General features: G+C 39.3%; 1 protein-coding gene across 4 annotated transcripts in view; it reads right to left on the bottom strand.

Moving 5' to 3' along the window:
- The window catches only part of Inpp4b (inositol polyphosphate-4-phosphatase type II B), a 726,443-nt gene that overhangs the window by 393,336 nt on the left and 312,515 nt on the right, over positions 1-20,592 (bottom strand). Inside the window, exon 1 of one of the 4 annotated variants that reach the window (XM_037206138.1) lies at positions 8,723-9,192. The exons of the other annotated variants lie outside the window; for them this stretch is intronic. The gene's annotated coding sequence lies outside the window, so the exon portion shown is untranslated. Of the gene's footprint in view, positions 1-8,722; positions 9,193-20,592 lie in introns of those variants that run through there. 4 annotated transcript variants of the gene reach the window in all.

Genomic DNA, 20,592 nt, shown 5'->3' on the forward strand with positions numbered 1-20,592 from the left:
TCTGTACATAGGAAGTGTTAAAAATATTAACATTATAAATATTTTGTACTATAAATATTAGTACAATCACTTTATAGTGATTAACAACCAACAAACAGGGTCTTGGTTAAAGAGAGATTGTGGATACAGATGGATGCAAGATGGTTTTAAGATTTCAATTAGCTGATGAGAAATCATCTTGTTACATTACAATTCTACCTCCTAGGTTATATTCAGACAGAAAATTAAAATCTCTCACGATACTCAAAGTCTTTGAAACAAGTCTTTCACCTAACTTCAAAATTCTGAGTGTAACTATACTATGCCTACATATCTCATCTATTTTACAAATAATTTTGTTGGATCTACTTTAAAAGTTGTTACCAGGTGTAGTGGGTAGCCATTCCATCTTTGATCTGGAAGTTTGAACCGCCATCGAGACTTTGGCAACTGTCACACCTACAAGGCGGGGCCAAGGGAGGCGACTGGAGACCCAAGATCTGGATGGGCCAGTGCTCTCACTCTCGGTTCTGGAACCCTGAACACTGGAGGTGGACCAAACAGAGCTCCAGAGAACACCACTGGACTTTGATACACCTTCCCCAGACCCCACGACCTACCTATCCCTTAATTTGTAAGTTACACCATTAAATAAATATCCTTTTTAACTACGTGGAGTGGCCTTAATAATTTCACCAATTTCTGGTGCCCAACGTGGGGCATGAACCACGACCCTGGGATTAAGAGTCCCATGCTCTACCGATTGAGCTAGTCGGGCTGGTGTTGAACAATTCCACCTGCCTCTGCTTCCCACTGCTGGGATTAAAGGTGTGAGCTGCCACCACTGCACAGATATTGGTGAAATTATTAAGGCCACTCCATGTAGTTAAAAGGATATTTATTTAATGGCGTAACTTACAAATTAAGGGATAGTAGGTCGCAGGGTCTGGGGAAGGTGTATCGAATTTCAGCGGTGTTCTCTGGAGCTCTGTTTGGTCCACCTCCACCATTCAGGGTCCAAGAACTGAGAGCGAGCACTGGCCCATCCAGATCTCGGGTCTCCAGGCGCCTCCCTTGGCCTCGCCTTGTAGGCATGACAGTTGCCAAAGTCCGATGGGTTCGAACTTCAGATCAAAGCTGAATGGTACCACTACAATCAGCTCAAAAAAAAAAAAAAAAAAAAAAAAAAAAAAAAAAAAAAAAAAAAAAAAAAAAAAAAGGTAACTGACATTGTCCACGCCATGTGTTGCAGTATATCTGCTGTAACTCTAAATGTGTGCTACAGTCTGATACAGAACTGTTACTACTGCAGTTGAATGGCGTGAAAGTTGTTTAGCTAGATACATCTACTTCTAATCTCAGACTGATCTAAATGGTTTGTTGCTTCTGGTGAATGTAAGTGCTCTGCAACAGTAAATATTCTACAACTTACATGTAGCAGAATATTTTACAGAGTTCTGTCACTTAATAGTCTTGATGAGTCCTAAAATGAGAACACAGTAAAAATGTCACATCTTCTAAAAAGATGCAGACACTCTTCCAGCCATGTAAGATAATTATACATGCTCTTACATCTTTCTTATCACCATCATCAGCTGTAGATAAAATGAATAAAAGAGCAGTAGAACATTAGAGAAAAGAAGCTGTCCTGAAGAGGGGAGGTCAAGTTTTTCACCTTCTCATTTCACACCATGTTCAAGAGATATCCCACTGCATCAGCTACTGGGCACTAAAACCACAGGATTGTGTCAGGATGCAGGATACCAGACAGGGAGAATTGTGAGTCCCTTCCTTCTGTTTCTAAGCCTCATGTCAGAGCTATGAGGGGAAAGAATAAAAAAGAAAGGACATGAAGCTTTGTCAGAGCCTGCCTTTCCTACCTAAGCTCTGGGGATTCATGCCAAACCTGGGAACTGGACAAAAAGATGCCTTAAATTCAAAGAGAGTAGAAAGCTATGGTGTGTGATATATTCATAATATCAGAAAATGACAGTCCTAATAACCAATGTCTGTTTAAATATTATTTCTGGAAAAGCTGAGAGATTTCCCCAGAGGCTAGAAGGGGAGTTCCAGCTATTGGAGGACAGTGGTGTGAGGAAGGACAAATCTGCTTCCACGCTGTTCCAGGCTGTATGGTGAACTAAGCAGGCTCCGTCCCCTGTTTGATCTGACATTGGACATTGTGCTCACCCTTGAGTAGTTTGCAGTGTTCTAACCTTCGTTTTTATGACCCCATTTATGAAGGTTTTTTTCATAACGTCTTTGAACAAATTAATCTTTTCTTCTCATGACTTTTAAGTGCAAGCAGCCATGCAGCATCGTAGCCTCTAGTGTGACCTGTCTCCTCTGAAACAGGGAGGTGCTCCAAGATGTCAATGTGTTGGTTTTCTCTTATTCCCAAAGCTTAGAACAATCTCTCACTCGAACCAAAACCCCGGCATTAGCTGAGTGAGTTCCTAGGAAATGAATTATGAGTACAATCAGACTCCAGGAGCAGACAATACTTGCTGCATCCCAGCCCTCTGTGGGATAGATCCAGAGAACAACCATAGACAGCAGAATGTGTTCCATGCTTTCCTGAAGACTCACCGGAGGAGAGCCAAGCGAACTCTGCCTGAGCCAGGAACATAGTGGTACAAGTGTCGTGTCTGCATGAAGCATATGGCTGTTCCTGTCCTGGAATGCATCAGGCCTCAGGAATGAGAATTAAAGACATAGAAGCCACTCTAATCCTTGTCTAAAGTATTACAAATAAAGCTTACAATACTGTGTCGTGAATCCCAGTTCAGGAAATGCATGGCAATCCTTAGCCGAGAGTAGCAAATACTTAGAACTGGAGAAACTTGAGTTTCCCTGATGCAGGAAGATACAGACACAGAGGTAGACAGCATTTGAGCAGGTGAGGAAGTCTGGCATTGACACCCACACTCTCACAGCATCCTGTGCAGAGAGTGTATGCTGGCTGGCTGCACAATCTCAGTGTAACTGGTTTGCTGTTGGCAGTGGTTTTAATGGTGCATCCAGATTCAACCCAAGTTTACAAGTGTATTTGTAACCCAGGAAGGTCACAGCATCCCTCAGTTGGTTTAAGTCTGAGAAGGTTCTCGATCACTACATGTCTAGACTATTCGAGTTACTCTAGAAGACTTGCTGTTCTCTGACTACCACATTGAAGTACAAACGTCAGCCAAAGCCATTCCACTTTATCACCTAGTGTTTTTAAGGACCTGGGGCCACTCCTTCAAAATGTCGTGTTGAAGAAATCTAGGCATTTCATATCACAGTCTCTGTGGGAGGGTAAGAGCCAAACTCCAGCATTGACCATCCTTGTCTCTAAAAGGCTCCAGGATTTTCATTAATTCCCCACAGTGTTTATGGCATCTTCTGATTTTTGCCTCAGTAGAGTTGAGTTCAATATCTTTCCAATATTTCAACATTCCTGATTAGAGTCTGTCTGGCCTATTTCACTCCATCTAATGTAATTCTTCTTTGATGTCCTTCACAGTACCTCAAACTATGTCACAAGGGTGAGAATAGTTGTCATTGGTACAAATAAAGAAATATACATAAATGTGTATGTATATATGTGAATGCATATATTCAATGGCATTTCTCAATATTACAAACCAATAGGTCCCAGTGAAGGTAAATTTTGCTTCCCAGAAAAAAAGGCAAAATCTAGAGACCTTCCTGGTTGTTGAAGAACCAAAGCACCCCCATTTCAAGCAAGCCCCTCACTCCAGCTTGAAACAGGCCTGAGTTTCAAAATTCTGAGCTACTCCCATAGGTCTCAGGACAAAGTCAGGATGTTTGAAGAGCCATCTGGTGGCAACTGATTAACCATAGAATGTCCCAATGCTGGAGATGGTCAAAGCTACAAAATTAGGATGTTTGAAGGACTATCTGGTAGCAATTGATTAACCACAGAATGCCCCAATGCCGGAGGGAGTCTATAAAGTTTGACAAACAACCGGTTAAAACTACAAAGTAAGATAACACAGAAATTCTGGAAAACTCCTAAAACTTGAGCTAATCAGAATTGTACCCATACTAGCACCCCTAAATGATGTGAACTTATGGTTTTTGCCTTTAAAAACTGAGCTTGCAGAGGGGCGGGCACCTCCTCTAGCCTCCGCTGTGTCAGGCAGCCCCTGCCACGTGGCTTGAACTGCTTCAATAAACCTTGCTTTTGCATTTCAGAGAGTTCGTATTTCTGGTGGTCTCTTTGGCAGTCGTGTGCCCAGGGCACAGCAGTTATTACTGCTGGGGGAAGATCTGAGGAGGTCTGCTGTTGAAATCTGATGGGAAAAGGCCAGATACACTAAGCATTTCAGAGCTCCCAGAGAAGCCCTTTCTCCACAAGGAAGCAGGACTTAGCATAATGCCTTGGTGGGGAGGCCTCTGCAGGGGATTTGGCTCCTAAGAGCAACTGTGGGCAGGAAGCTTTCTGTAAATAAATAAACAAGACCCCAAGAGTGATCTTCTCTGGGACTTAACCCAGACACGAAAATAAGGTCATGCCAAAGCCTTCAGTAGAACAGATAGTATCTCCTAGGACAGCAGAGGCAGGCGCCTGAGGAGAAACTAAACATCTCGTGAGGAGAGCACCAGTGAGAAATAGAAACAGAGGGAGTAAAATTTGTCACACATGAAATGTTAACACCAAACATATTTTGAAAAATAAAGAACCTATGAAGTGACTCCTAGATAAGTAAATACCAACTAATGAAATCTCCAGTTTATTATCTGGTATATCCATGCCAAGCTAACACTTTCAACACCATGATTCTTATGAAAATTTAAGATCCATATAATCCAATCTGTTGGTTTGCTGTGTCACCTTGCACTTCCAATCCACATGAAGTTATTTTCTAGTAAGGATCTAATTAGATGTTTAATTAGTCTACATAGACTATGGCATTGCCACCCTGCCATTATCTGATTTAGCATTTCATCCCCATCATTTACTTATGCACTAACAGCTCCAGTTCATCTAACCCTGCACCATACCACCATTTAGTGTCTACCTACAACCCAATGGCTCTTACCATTGCCTCCTTGGAAAAATTATTTTGAATTTGCAGATGTTCCCTCTATATCTGGCAACTTATCATAAGGAAATTGCTTGGTTTTCTTTTCATTTACTAGAAAAGCAGTTTTTTCAGTAATGACAAAGACCAAATGAATGTAATTCATTTGTGATACAAAGATTGCATTTTATTTGGTCAATGAAATAAACACACCAAGCAAAACAAACCCCACTTCTCTTCATTTGCATACAGCTTGAAAACTCGTATCAGGACAAAACAGCTTAAGGTAAATGTGAATAGATCAGATGTAAATCAATTTGTCTAGTTCATAATGGAATGATCTAATGAGTTTTCCCCAAGCAGTACATATCAAGCCATAGCCAGCAAATAGCACAACTTATTTATGTTTGTCTCCCATTCAGAACTTACATAAGTTACGTTTGTCTTATGCCCTTGTAGCAATACACTCAAGATCACTTGAGTATCCACAAGAGCTACCATTTAAGTTTAAAAATGCATTAGTACATGAGAAGTAAAAGTGTGACAGACTCATTTCAGTCTACATTCAGTACGCCATGACCAAGTGTTGAGAGAATCTTCCTGGAATAAACACTCTGTCACCAACAAGAGCAGAAGAGAGTCACTGGTGGACTGGAAGGCAGGAGAGATCCTAAAAGTCCTCCATCCTGCGTCTGCTTTGTGTTTTCATTTTATGTTCTAAAACCACAAAGAGGCATGGACAAGCAAGCAATATTTTACAGAAGTGTTGAGGCAGTCAGCAGGTTGTTAGGGCATCTATCCATTGTTTCAGCTATTTCCCTAGGTCATTGTGTTTCAGGTAACAAACGATGCCATGGTTTGTGAATAGGCAGTACAAGAATACTTTACATGAATCACTAATAAATCAGTATCTAATAACTGGTCTTTTCTACCTTATTCTACTTCACAAATAAGTAAGAAGCAGTGTTTTTAAATCACCAGAGAACACACATTTAAAATAAAAAAGCAATGGGCTTCTACCTCCAAATTTCCTAAGACAATTTTTAGTTTAGATATACTTGTCAGTTTCAAATTGAATGTATCTGGGTCTTTGAAATCCTTAGAAATGAGTATCTTATTTCATTTCTATTCCTTCATAAAGCAGAATTGACTTCAAATTTTCAAATTCTGTTCTCATTTTGTGATCTCCACAGGGTGTGTTTTGGTTAGTCTGGTATACCATTTCTCCTTTAACTTTCTTCTGTGCTCATTTTTCAGTTCTATCCCCAAATTTCAAGTTAAGGAATAAAAGCCCCAAAGTGCTAGATTTCCCCAGTGGCCTTTGATGAAGGGAAATTTGAGATGAAACTGTTAGAAACAGATCAGAGCATGATAAGAATTGTATAAAGGGAGAACTATGGAGAATAGTGACTCAGAAGAGTGAGCTTACAATAGCTATCAAAGCTGGGACAGGCTCTGACTGGTGCTTCCTCTACAAACCTTACTGTCTGGAAATCCTTATAGATGTGTCTAGAAAAGAAGACTCATTTACCAGTCAGCACCTGATTCTGAGGTAACAAGACTAAACATCATCTATTAAATCATACTATGGTCTGTATGTAGATAGTGTAATAGTTTGCATCAGGAATTCTCAACTTTAAGGGCATCTTAAACTAACTTATCAAATATGTAAGCACACCAATGCTCAAACTGTTCCTAACTTCTTCAAATCAGAATATCTAGTCTGCGACACAAACATGGGTGTTTACTTTTATTTTTACTTTTTGATGCTATTGTTGTTTATTTGGGCGACTGTAATTTAATTAAATTTCTCCCTTCCCTTTCTTCCCTCTAAATTCTCCCATATATTCAACCCTGCTCTCCTTCCAATTCATGGCCTTTTTTCATTAATTGTTGTTCTTTAATGCTCTCCCAGGTAAGATGTGGGAAACTTCATCATCATGCTATAATGGTTAACATTGGCTATCAGTTTGGTGGGACCTAGAATCACAGAATATCTGTGAGCGATTTTCTTTCTTAGATTACCTAAGGTGAGAAGATCTACTCATATGTGAGTTATACCATTCCATGGGCTGGAGTCTAGAGCAGAATAAAGAGGAAGGAAGTCATCAACACTCTCTGTTTATTGACTGTGGAACTGGAGGTATCACGTGACCAGCTGCCTCATCCTCCTTTAGCCACATATTTTCCACCATGACAGGCTGGATTTCCCCAAACTGTAAGGGGACAGAAACCCTTCCTTTCACCATAACAACAGGAGGAGCAATCAACACAAATGGCCACTGAACAATAATCACGAGTGACATTGGGATTTTGTGCTGGTTGAGTTTGACTGTCAACTTGACCCAACCTAGAATCACCTGGGAAAAGAATCTTAAGGAGGAAGTATGTAGCTCATGCTGGCCTGTGGGCATGCCTGTGGGGGAATTACCTTGACTCCTGGTTGATCTGGACACACCCATTCATGGACTGGAACCTGAACTTCATGAATGAAGAAAGCTAAGTGAGTCCAGGTGGCAAAGGAGTAAGCAGACAGGATACATGGGTACATTTATTCTTTCTCACACTGACTGTGATTATGTTGCTGAGGCTCCTGCCTTAACTTCCCCTCAATAATAGGCTGTAACCTGGAATTCATTGCAACCCAAATAATTCAAAAATAAAAAAGCTTGCTTTTCCTTAGATTACTTGTTACAGCTACAAAAGTGAGATGAAGCCAGAACAGATGCAGATGCCCAGAGCAGGCTGTCGCTGTGATGAACCTCACAGGATTGTCTTTGGAAAGAAAGTTGTGAAAGGGAAAAATCAGTAGCCTTCTTGAGAGACATTTCCCCCTCCCCTCCTCCAAAGGTATTTGCTGACCAGCAGTTTTAGAAGTGACCGGAAATTCAATTTATAAGACTGGAACAATTAATCTGTGTATCCTGGACTTGGCAAAACAAGATATGGGGAGTAATGGGCACAACTGACCTCAGAGGAGAGTAGGACTGCAACAATAAATCTGAGTATATATACCTGGGTTCAACAAAAGCAGGACATGAGGAGTAAAAATTTATGTCTCTGTAGATACCCTGAATCCTGTTAGCCATCAGTAACCTCATGCTTATCGTTCAGCCAGTAACTTCAAAGAACTGCCTCACCCCTAGCCCCCTCGTCCAATCCCAAGCTGCCTGTAAACCTTTCTTATCTAAACCCCTTCAAGTGAGTGCTCGGGGAGTTCTCCTCCACCCGCTGTGTCGGATGTTGGATGGCAGACCAAGCTTGCTTGTTTTGTTATTAAAAACCTCTGTGTGCCTGCATCAGATATTGGCTGTGGTGGTCTTCCTTGGGGGTCTTGTGACCTGGGCACAACAGCTGAATCCCTTAGAACTTCGGTCTGGAAAAGCAGTTGAGTGCTCAGAGCTTTAGGACTATTCCAATCAGAGCTTGAAAGCCTGGAATGCTAAGAGAAACAGGGGCAGTGGTGGCCCAGATCGTGTTTCAGACAGATACAAAGACTCTATTGGCATTCAGCTTTATTTCCTCGAAAGTGAGACAGAAGTATTAAATTTAACATAAAAGTGTAATTTTTAAAAACCCTCTGATTTCATATCTTATAATTATAAGTCATGATTGGTTTAGTAATTTAATCATTGAAAATACTTGAACAATTTCTAGGTATATTCCAACAAGACTTGGTTCTGATATGACAATTGAGAAGACTTCATTCTTACCATTATTGACTGAAAGGCCAGATGACGGGTGTGTGAGTCAGGGCACAGGTATGACCCCATCTGTATACTCACCATCTACAAGACATTACTGAACATTAGCAATATATCATGTTTTGAGTCGAATCCCATTTATCTGTATAATGTTTTCAGAACATCTTGATTCATTTATAACCTTTTTCTAAACTTGTAAAAGGCCATGACCAATAATATAAACATTACTTTTTGACCTTGTTCAAGCAAATGCAAAAATAAGGAAAGAATAAAGGGTAGACATTTATCACTCCACTTACTTTCCCTTCCTTATTTTATTTTATTCTCTTCCTCATCATCATCCTTGCCATTATTCTTAACTTGTCATGACTCCAAAAGTATAATCTCTAATGTGCAATCCCAAAAAGTATCTAAATGAAAGTTTTGATCCATTTTGAATGCTTCAATTCTTGATAATCTTATACTATTCTTAAAAAAAGAGAACCTGTGCTCATAATACCATAATAAAAGTATAAGAGAAAGCCAGGTATGGTAGGACAACCTACAAATAACAGTACTTGAGAAACTAAGGCAGGAAGTCACAAGTTGGACCTTGTCCCCAAAAACCTTTTCAAAAGAAGACTAAAAGAAAAAAAAAACCTACATGAAAAATTCACTCATGAATCAACAACATTGGTAATACTTCAACCCAACATTTAATCAAATTTTAATTAATTAAATTAATACATTAAATTAAATTAATCAAATCAAAAATACTCATGTGAAAGAAATTTCAAATCCAATCAGAAAGTGGTTGGTTACCCCCACCCCAGTCCTGCCCCTACTGTACCAAAGGGCATATCTTAGCTGGTGTGTTAGTATAGCTCACAGAATTTGTTCACAGCTGCATAAAACTACTGAAGACTCTCCACCCCAGAAGTCTGTACTGCACCTTCTGGCTCTGTGAAGCTTGGGAGGAAGCTTCCAGTTAAGTTTTAGCTTGGGTTTTCTATGTCCTATGACCAAAGTATATGGTATCTTCAGGGACAGAATCTTGCTATCAAGTCCAAGTGGACAATTAAGAGAAATCTAATAACTTTTATTGTTTGGGGTCTTATGGGGACAATATGGCATATTTTCCAGTGTGATTTTTAGTAACCCATGGCTTCTGGGAGAAGCATTCATTATCTTCCCACACAGAAGGGATGTCTCCATAGCACTTACTGTAAACCTAGGCAAGACTCCGTGGTTGGAAAGGTCACAGGTCATAGTGAGGAATCCACTGCTGTTGCTTTGCTAAACGACCATATTACTAAAGTGTCTTCTACATACACATGCTTATATCTATAGTCTAGTGCTTCACTGTGACCTCATCAGAGAGGCATCTCATTGCAGTGAGGTGGTTGATAGGAAAACTGGTCACAATGTTAATAATTAGTGACAATGGAGTGCTCAGCCCTACTCTAAATGAGATCGATATTGTTCCCTGAAAGGCTCAGGGAACATTATGGAAGAGGAGCATGGAAATAATGTAAGAGCTATACAATGGGGAAATGTATAGCAAAAAGATATATTCTGGCCAGGAGGTAGTGGCACACGCCTTTAATCCCAGCACTCAGGAGGCAGAGTCAGGTGGATCTCTGTGAGTTCGAGGCCAGCCTGGTCTACAGAGCGAGATCCAGGACAGCTGCCAAAACCATACAGAGAAATCTTTTCTCATAAAATCAAAAAAAAAAAATGTATTCTGCACGATATATAGCCATTCTACTCATGATATCACTGCTACTGAGGCCACCTGCACAAAACTTGCACAAGACTGTACCCATAAACATTTGTTACAGATAGAGAAAGAGTCCTCGAGCCCCCACCTCTACCTGAGAGATTGACGTCAGTTTGTTTGCTGGAGGGAGGATGGCCTGCTTTCCCATAGTTAGCCACTGACACATTCCCTTCCACCCATGCTCATGTGAACAACTCTAATTCAATCCAGTGGTTGCATGTATCATAACAGAAGAAGGACTTGTCAGGAAGAAGGATCTCAGCAGGAGAGAGGGGGATGAAGGCGGAGGGTAAGAGAAGGTAAAGACATTTGCAAGTCATTATATGCATGTATGAAACAGTCAAAGAATTAAAATATATTCAAAAGAAAAAACTAAATTCTTGAATCATTTTTAAATTTTTCATGTACTATATAAGTTTTTAAATGTTTCTAAGAATTTTTAATAAACTGCATTTGAAATAGTATGTAGCTGATTTTTTACATCAGAGAGCATTTCAGTAGCTTTAGAATATTGTGACCAGATATTGGTGCACTGTCTTCTGTGTGCTGGAGACTGTTTGCGGTTGTGAGAGTACACACAGGAACACAGACAATGACTGAGTCTATTTGGACTGCCACAACAAAATACCATAAACTGAGAAGCATAGAAACAATTCATTGAGAAATTTATGTCTCAAGGTTGGGGGTAGGAGGGCAGTGGTAATTCCAAACTGAAGATACCAGCACATGTGGCCTCTCAAGGGAACCTGGTTTCTGGTTCACGGATCTTTGGGGCTTCTTTACAAGGTCGCTAATTCTTTTTTTTTTTTTTTTTTTTTTTTTTTTTTTTTTTTTTTGTTTCCAACCACAGGATCTAATCAACTTCTTAAGACCTCAACTCTATTTCACTAGAAGCCAATACCTCATATAGGGACTTGAGGACATATAAATGTTTGCAGTACAGAAATAAAATTTCTTCACTGTGGAATTTAGATACAAAGCAAGCAAAAGAGATAACAGAAGATACATAAGTGAGAATATCCACAATTCTGGTCTTAAAGAAAAGAAAATGTTTCTGGATTTCTGCTCTATTAAGGACAAGCTAGAGAGGGTGAGGCCTGAGAAATGTTCTTTAGGTAAGTGTGTAGTGTTTGATCTGAGATGTGAATGATAAGTAGAGATCAGCAACATGGAAATTTCAAGCACATGTAAGTGTGAGGATAACAGAATGGTGGCACCTTCCAGGAGGCTTTTAATTATCTGACACAGACATCTTCACATCTTCACAAGATACAAGAAAGTGATCAAGCCATCAAAATGCCTGTCATAAGTTCTCGTACACCTTGTCTCAAGGCTCATTGAAATCTTAGCTCATCCTTGCTTCCTTAGAAGCCAATTTCTTTGTTATATCACTACCACTCATAAGGAGGATTCATATGGCCACATTCTCCTAAGCTTCTAACCGAGGATGGAGTTGGAGCAGGTAAATAATGATGAACAGCTGCACTGTCCTTTACTTTTACTACAATTTTTACATACATTTACAATGACTCTTAACATTTAACATTTGTGCTTTTTATTACATTGTATGATAACCTTCAAAGCTGAAATATGATGTCAGACTGGCACAAGTGTTTGAGTTCATGGTTAAAAGCCTTGTCTACAGACAGACAGATGCTGGCATAAGGTCTACTGCAGCTACTCAATTTTTGGCACAGAATTAACGTTATGGCTTTTGCTGAGTGTGTGGGTCTTGACCTGGAATGCCAGCACTCAGGAGGTGGAAGGACAAAGACAGTGAGTTTGAAGCCACCTCTGTTACATAGGAAGATCTCCACTGGGAAGGGAATAATCTTAAGAACGATCATAACATGAGTTTACAAAGAGACCAGTCACCTAGCACACAGCAAGGGTTCAAAAGATAGGGAGCGAACAATTGAGTCGGAGGGAAACTGGTCTGCAAACATGTGCATGCAATTCGAGATCCTCTCACTTCTACATATAAAGAACTCAGTAACAGAGTGAGGCCTGTGTCACATACCCCAAAATTACCTCCTAAACGTTCTTTCTTCTGTCTATGGCCATCTAGGAAGTGTTATTCACCTATTATTATATCAGTGAAACATTTGATGTTGGAATTGAGAAATCTGAAAGCTTAAGGTGTCCCAACTCAACCAATGGAGTGCACATCAATCTTCAAACATGATGCTCATGACACATGGCAAAGTGAGGCTAAGGGGCCTCCCAAGTGTACTGGTGCTGCTAACACATGCCATGCCTTAGATGACTTCCTCCATACTACACAAACACTTCCACAGAAGGCAATCTGGAGGTCCAGCACTCAGCATTTGAAAAACAAATCCTAAAGACAATGGGATGACTGTGTTCTACACTCAAGGAACAAACAGGATTCAGGGAGATGCTAATAAGGCAGCTTTTACCCCAGGACTCTCTGGACCACTCTATGGGAGTCAAATCAGAGAGAGAATGAAGGCTAGCTGGATGAGTTTAGAGAGAAAGCTCCTTACTCGTATTATGTACATATACAATTAGCAAAAATATCACATGTATACATGTGTGTGATATTCTTGTGACTAAAACTGGTTTAAAAATCACTGAACCAATAAAATAAAGGCCTTTATAAACCGTAAAATGATTTCCTGATGCCATTTTTAAAAATCATTATGGCTGTTTCTTAGTTCCTGTGAAAATTTAAATGCCTGCTTTATTGGAAAATTGCTTAATTAGACAATATTTCTCAAAAACAGGCATTGTTCCAAGTCAAAGATTCATTTCAACTTCTACTATTCTGTCCCATAAGCACATTTGATATGTGGTTCCTAAAGGGATTCATTTAGTGGAGGAGGCAGGAATAGTTGACTAAACTCTTCTATCACAAAATTAATTCACACAGGGTCAACCTAGTCAGTCATTTTCTGCAGAGAAAACAAAAAATTGGCGATGTCCTGGTTGTTTTGAGGGTTAGAAAAAGAGTGTTCCCTACTTTACTCCATTGGAAATGAGGGCCCTAAAGGTCTCAGGTCAATTACTGGCACTTAAATATTTATTCTCAGGTCATCGTCCAATACCAAAGGGATATGGAAAAATAATCACTAACAACAGGAATCCAACCTAATTCAATGCACTTTATTGGCCTGAAAAGGTAAACTGCTACACAATGCTGTGTCCAGTGAAGTCAATAATATGGAGTTATGTGATGCTTCAAGTACTTCACATGCATCTATCTGTTAATCATTCCATGCCGTGAAACACATGGACTTAAGACCATGGTTCTTTCATCACAACTGCGGCTCACAGAAAGTGAGTCACCTGCCAAAGGTAATTGTTAGATTAATTATTTGAGTCCTGGAACCTAGTAGCAGACATCAAAATGCCATTTTTAGTTCTTAGTTTCACTACAATAAAGCAAAAGAGTATATTCTGGGAAGGGTCCTGACAATCTTAATGACACTTCTGTATTATCTCCTTATGGCCTTTCCAGATCCACATCCCTCACCTTAATCCATATCCTGGTACTTGTCTGGTTGGCACCAATGAGATTTCAGATGAATCTGATACCTCCCTGGGGTTTGAGGTGAAGGGCAAATGACCTCAAAGGACTTAATTTCTTAAATCCTCCTCGCAGGTCACCTATGATTGGCTGCATCCCTCTGTTGAAAGATGGAGCTTTGCTAAGTAATGCAGCCTTCTCTAGATTCTGGTACCTTCTCCTCCACTGTGCCCAGTAGAAGCTGGCTTTTCACTCATCACATTCTGTTTGTTATTTCCCATAAACTCTTATAACACCTCTGGAAATAGCTCTTTCCACTAAACTTTTGATTTGCCTTTGCAAAAATCTAAGCAGTGCACTAAAATTTTAGTCTAATTTATGCATGGTCATAACAGACAGTGCAGCATGACATGGGTTATCTTCATCTCCCATCCTTTGCATATTTGGCCCAGGAAGTAAATTCTATGAATATATAAATTCTGCCCCATACTGCCATGGCACATGGGCCAGTTAGCATTTTATCATCTTGTCATGAGCCAGGGTTATCTGGGAAGAGAGAACTTCAGCTGAGAAAAATGCCTCCTCCATCAGACTGTCCTGTAGTCAAGTCTGTGGGGTATCTTCTAGATTAATGATATGGGGGTGCAGACCACTGTGGGAGGCCTCTCTCAAGATGCCCATTAATTATTCACACACGCATAGGTATCTCATTTAATGACCAAAGACAACTTCTACATTCAATATGAAACTGATAGTGAGGTTAGCTCCTCAGAGTCCTTTCTTGTTCTCTCATGTTACTCTTTCTAGAAGAAGCCAGTAGCATTGGGAAGGGGAACTCAACTCCTTAGTCCAGTGGCCTGTGTCCACTGAGTACTGGGACCTGCTACTAAGAGCCAGTGCCCACTGTTCATTATGTGGTTAAGATAGCTCATCCTGGGGCTGGAGAGAGGGCTCAGAGGTTAAGAGCACTGGTTGTTCTTCCATAGGTCCTGAGTACAATTCCCAGCAACCACATGGTGACTCAAAACCATCTACAATGAGATCTGGTGCCCTCTTCTGGCATGCAGGCATACATGCAGGCAGAACACTGTATACATGATAAATAAATAAAACTTAAAAAAAAAAAAAAGCCAGGGGGTGGTAGTGCCCACCTTTAATCCCAGCACTGTTTGAGTTTGAGACCAGCCTGGTCTACAGAATGAGATCCAGGACAGGCATCAAAACTAAACAGAGAAACCCTATCTTGAAAAACCAAAAAAAGGCAGAAGAAGAAGAAGAAGAAGAAGAGGAGGAGGAGGAGGAGGAGGAGGAGGAGGAGAAAAAGGAGGAGAAGGGAGGGAGGGAGGGAGGAAGAAAGAAAGAAAGAAAGAAAGAAAGAAAGAAAGAAAGAAAGAAAGAAAGAAAGAAAGAAAGAAAGAAAGAAAGAAAGAAAGAAAGAAAAGAAAGAAGGAAGGAAGGAAGGAAGGAAAGAAAGAAAGAAAGAAGGAAAGAAAGAAAGAATTGTAGCTCATCCTGCGCAAATGAAGCCCTCAGCCATGTGCCTCCTAGATGAGTGCAACCTCATGATATCTTTGAACCAATAGGACCCAGTGAGGATCCTAAAAGCAGAGACACATGAACTGTATGAGATAAGAAATGTGTGCTTACAAATGTTACTCTTCATCCTGTTTTCCTATCTTATGCAAAGTTTATGATGTGTGTGTGTGTGTCCATCTTTTCCCACAAACACTCATTTTTCAAGGAAGCCCTCCATACAGGAAAACAGTAGCACATTTTAAAAACGCAGTGCACTAAAAATCCATGCTTGCTCCTGCACACAGAATAAAAGGTAATTTATAAAATGTTTTTATCTAGGAAAGTATCCTCCCAACTGAATGCCAGTGCCACATTCTCAGCATATTAACATAACTTTATTAATTCATACTCAATTTTGTTTGTATCACCACAGGATTATTCCACTTCATTACAGTAACATGAAAATATCATGCGGGTGGCATTGAATTTGTTAGGGAGTTAATAGAGCAATGTGTTTATGGTCAGCCACTACCTATGTTAACTTACAAGACGGAGTTGTTCCCTTATCCATTAAGTAGAAAGTGAGTCAGTTAGAGAAGGGGGCAGCTGCCTGGAATCCTGTTAAGGTACCACAGTGCATTAACAAACGTGAGTTTCTGTGGATACAGAAAATTTCAAGCAACTATCAATTATAACTTTACTGTGGGTCCTGGTGACCCATGACAAGGAGTGCTAAGGTAGGGATGTCACCAGAAGCACCGGGAGCAAACACCACATCCTCCTCCTCCATGCCTTCCATTTGATGTGAAAGTCAGTTTATCACAACTGTTTCAGATAAACATCAGCATGTGATCAAATTTAATGAGGTGAATGTTTGCTGATACCACTGTATTTTCAAAATTAAAATAATCAAAGGAATTAAAAATGAATTGTAACAACCTTCTCGGTGTCTGCAGACTGGTTGCAGGAAAAACTCACTCAGTATTATATCTCAATGACTCTGAACACTCAAATTATTTTTTATATTTATGTTAATTTTCCCTAGAAATTTCAAATTAACTTTAAAAAAGGGAACAACATAAATCTGTACTTAAAATAAAATACTAAATGTGAACAAAATGTGCTTTTTCAAGGGACAGTTGTTTAACCCTTAAAATATTTTATTTTTATTTTAAATTATGTTATGTGACAGGGTGTGCAATTCCCGTAGAGATCAGAGGAGGGCAGTAGATTCTCTGGAACTGGACTATAAGCAGCATTGACCTTCCCAAGTGGGGAACTGAACCAGGATCCACCGTGAGATCAGCACGTGCTCTGAACCACTGAACCATCTCCCCAGTATCTTATTTTACTTTTATTTTTCCATTTTATTTTGCACAAGTCTACCAAACTGTTTTTCGGAATGGTTATAATCATAACAAAACTTAAAATAAAAAACAAATTAGATCCAAATGTTTTATTCTTAAATAAGTTACAACAGAATTTGATAAACCCAAAAACTATGGTAAAGTTAAGGTTTTGGAATAGGAATCCCAAACTGCCTCTCTAGAGTACTCCCATGGACACAGGCTAATTTGTTCAGTATAGGTGTTAGAGCCTTAAGGCACTTCAATTTTACTTGATGTTTATTTCCATATGTTTACAAATGATTGCAGGAGTAGAATGCAGGAAACTTACTTCTGACCTTAAATTGCTTGAGAAAGTCTCATATTAATTTATTCTGTTTATCCTGTTTGGTATTATGTCAAAATTACATCTTTGATGATCAAGGGATTTGAGACATACGTAGTGATGCAAATCCTCCAATGAGTTGGCTTCATAGATAAAGCTGTAGATTGAATTTCTGCTTAAGACAGTTTCAAAAGACTGGTATATTTACTATGAAGAATCACTAGGGATTTACTTCTGAGAAATCTTACTCAGCAGATCATGTCCACTTTCTGTATTTTAAAAAGGTTTCAGTTTTCAACGTTTCATACCATTTGTTGAGTGAGATGAATGCATAAATAAATGAGTACACACATGTTGATTCTGAAGATATCTTAGGGAAAATATACTTCACACATCTGAAAAATACTTATAGTCTTAATGTTAATCTTACTTTTCTCCAGATCTGTATTTTAGGCCCCTTTCAAATTGTAGAACTAACATTATTACAGCCTCCTGCCCCAGATCTATACTTAACACCATGAACTATGAAATAATTTCTAAGAGAAAAATGAAACAAACCATCAAAGTAGTACCAGCTAAAATGGATGAAATATAAGTCCTGTCATGAAGGAGATGGAAAATATAATCATGGAAATCAAGTTAAATTACATAAAACAATTAGGGGAAATTAAGTGTTATGATGTATAACAGGATTTCCCAAAATACCCATGAGATATTAATAGATGTTTCATTATAAAAAGTAAAAGGCTTCTGTGATCAAATAAGCTTGGGAAATATTTCTTAAGACATTACCCTCTTGGCAATTCACAATTCCATTAGCACGTTAATGACTAAAAAGTTTCCTAGCATGGAAAATGGCTGTATTTTTGATTAACCCAGAATATCAAAACTTTCCTTGACTATAGAAGCAGTTGTTAAAATTACCTTCTTAGGAAATATATATATATAGTCTATATAATAGAATACATAATATATACATTATAATATATGTAATATATATATTAAAATTTCTAGGGTCAGGCTGGAGAGATGACTCAGTGGTTAAGAGTACTGGCTACTCTTCCAGAGGGCCTGGCTTTAATTTCCAGCACCCACGTGGCAACTCAAAACTGTCTGTAGCTCCAACTTCCAGGGGATCCAACACCCTCACACAGAAATACAGGCAGGCAAAACACCAACGCGTATAAAATAAAAGTAAATTAAGTTTCTAGGGTCAAAGTTCAACACTTTGATATCAAATCTCTACTTAAATCAACAGTTATTAGTCTCTTGATAACAGTTATAAGTACTGGCTTAAAGAAAAAAGATGCATGTCTAATCAAGGTTTATTTAAAAATGCTTGTTTTTTGACCAAGATTTTTCTAATTATTACACAGTAGTTAAAAATACCAAGCTGGTAAACTGACCCAGGTGATCAATAACTACATTTGGAGGCATATTGTCATGCAGACAAAGGAATTATGAGACAATATTTTGTCCTTGCCCTACAAAGCCCACTAGGTCCCTGGTGTGTCCAAACTTAGCTGTAGTATATCACCCATCCTCTCTTTTGGGGAGGACAGAAACCATCGTCTATTGGTCTAGTCTACAAAGAGGAGGATCAACATGGGGAAACTTCCGCAGTACTTCCTAGATGGAACAACCGGTAAAAGAAGACCCAGGACTCAGAGTCTCCTCCTGATCCCATCACCACGAGGATCAGACCCTCCACTAGCCATGATAGTAAAAACCATAGTTAATTGAAATGGCCAACATGAAGGTTACAACTAAACACTACAATGAGTGTTATGTTTCTTTAGCAACCCAAGGGACTTCACTCCCCTTATTTATATCCATATTCTATTTAGAAATCTATTTCTCACTCGTGATTCCTCCTTTATAGTAAAAATGTTACCCAGTCCTTGGCTCAATTCAATAGTGCTACCCCCACCCCCTGCAACCAAGAAAAACAGGCCCACCAATGTTTTAACCTAAATATTCAAAGATGGTTAAATTCTTCTCTAAAAGCCACCTGGGAGGGACCTTACAGTGGGATTCTTGCCATATCAGCAGCTGGTTTCATCAGTTCCTGGTTTCATCACTTCCAAGACCAGTCTTGGAGGCCAAAGGAAAAATAAGAGAGGAGTCAATTGGGTGAATGCTTTTGTGAGCCTGTTGAGAATTCAATGGACTTGGGTTTAGACATTTTTTGAAAATCCTGTTCTGGCTTCTTTGTCCCCTACTCACGGTCTATAACACTAATAACTCTAGCTCTGCTTCTTCCTTCCAGGCATCTGTCAGTTACTTCTTTCTTCCTACATCTGGAAGGTATACAGTGAAACCACCGGGAATGTTTGGTGAGGTCTTTCAGATAGGCCCATGGACAGGTACTCCAGCTATCACGCCTGATACCCCATTCAGCTGGAAGAAGTCATACTGGTCAGCATTCCAATTCCATAATGGCAACACAGGTTATTTCTTGAGAGGGGAAAATGATGAGAACAGGAGACAGAAATTGGGTCAACTGTTATGGGCTTAATAAAAAAGAAAGAAAAGTGACCAGTTTATTCTTGGCTTAAAGTTAGAAATGTCCTTGAATTTTTTGGCAGCCCCCTTCTTGCCAGAAGCCAGGAATGTCAGGAGTGTTGGGAGCTCTGATTCATGATCTAGTTCAAAAATGATTTAAGGGTTATCTCTTCAGAGGATATAACGTCAGAGCAGTGATAAAGCCTCACTAGAAAGAAAAAAACTCTTGTGATTTCTATTGGAGCTCGTTTCTTTCTGTTGATTTGCCTTGTCCAACATCAACGTGATGCTTTTTGTTTTATCTTATTATTATATTTTATTTTGCTGTGTTTTGTTGTTATCTCTTAGAAGCCTGTCTTTTCTAATAAAAGACAGAAAGGAAGTGGATCTGGATGGGAGGGATGCAGGGAGGAACTGATAGGACAGAGTAGAGGGCGGGAAAACTGTAATCAGGGTGTATTGTATGAGAAAATAAACTTTTTAATAAAAGGAGAAAACAAAATAACTTTAGAAGTTGAAAAACAAAAGCTTCTGAGAATTACAGCTTGACTGTCATGAGATGTTTTCCTTCAAGACTCTGTCCACAAAAATCTGTCATCTTTAATCACACACACAAACAAAAACATAAATGCAGATGTGGAAAGAAACACTTTCAATTAATTCACATCTTTTAATAGTTATCAACATTTGCCATATTTGGTTCACATTTCTTTTTCCCCCTTATTTTTATTTTACTTGTATATGTGCTTTGTTGGTATGTATGTCTGTGTACCATGTGCATACAGGACCAGAAAATGGATGCTCTGGGACCAGAGTTACAGACAGTAATGAGCTATGATGTGGGTTCTGGATTTGTAGTTAGGAACCAAACCTATGCCCTCTGAAAGAGCTGCTACTGCTCTAACTATTTAGACATCTCTCCAGCCCCCGGCTCACATT

Source organism: Peromyscus leucopus, chromosome 5, assembly GCF_004664715.2.
Source record: "Peromyscus leucopus breed LL Stock chromosome 5, UCI_PerLeu_2.1, whole genome shotgun sequence".
Classification (NCBI taxonomy): Eukaryota; Metazoa; Chordata; class Mammalia; order Rodentia; family Cricetidae; genus Peromyscus; species Peromyscus leucopus.